Here is a 582-nt window from a genome sequence, read left to right as displayed (position 1 = left end):
TTTGAATCATTAAACAAGTTCCCACATCCAACAGCCCAACTTCCCTGCACAAGAGGCGAACATGCTGCACACCAAACATTTCCTTTGTTTAAAAAAAGAGGTTAGTAACTTTTCAAAGATTGGTTACAACCAGCATATTACATGGCCAGATATGCATGCACAGTCACTGGACATGTACGACGAATAAAACCAACCAAATGATGGATCTGGCGTCAATGGCCATATCCCGAAAATCAGATTTGATCAAATGATCATATCCCTCTAATGAATGCACGTGTATATTGATTCCCTGAGTTGGGAAACAATGTAGGGTGGGACAGAATATGCACTGTTTGAATCAGGATATGTAATGGCCATGTGCCTATATGTGTATTGACTGTCAGTCTACCAGAGAGAGTATCAATTTTTGTTGAAGAAGTGCCATCAAATCTCCACATTGCTAGGCCAGGGTCATCAGGTAGAGCTTTTCAATGGGGCCCGTGGATGGATGGGAGATGGCTAAAAAGATCCCATTGGTCAGATAAAATCCTTAATATGTATCCTGCAAAACATAAAGTCATAAGAAAATGCACAAAGCTCCGA

This window comes from Magnolia sinica, chromosome 16 (genome assembly GCF_029962835.1).
Source record: "Magnolia sinica isolate HGM2019 chromosome 16, MsV1, whole genome shotgun sequence".
Taxonomy (NCBI): Eukaryota; Viridiplantae; Streptophyta; class Magnoliopsida; order Magnoliales; family Magnoliaceae; genus Magnolia; species Magnolia sinica.
Note: the sequence above shows the minus strand (reverse complement) of the source record.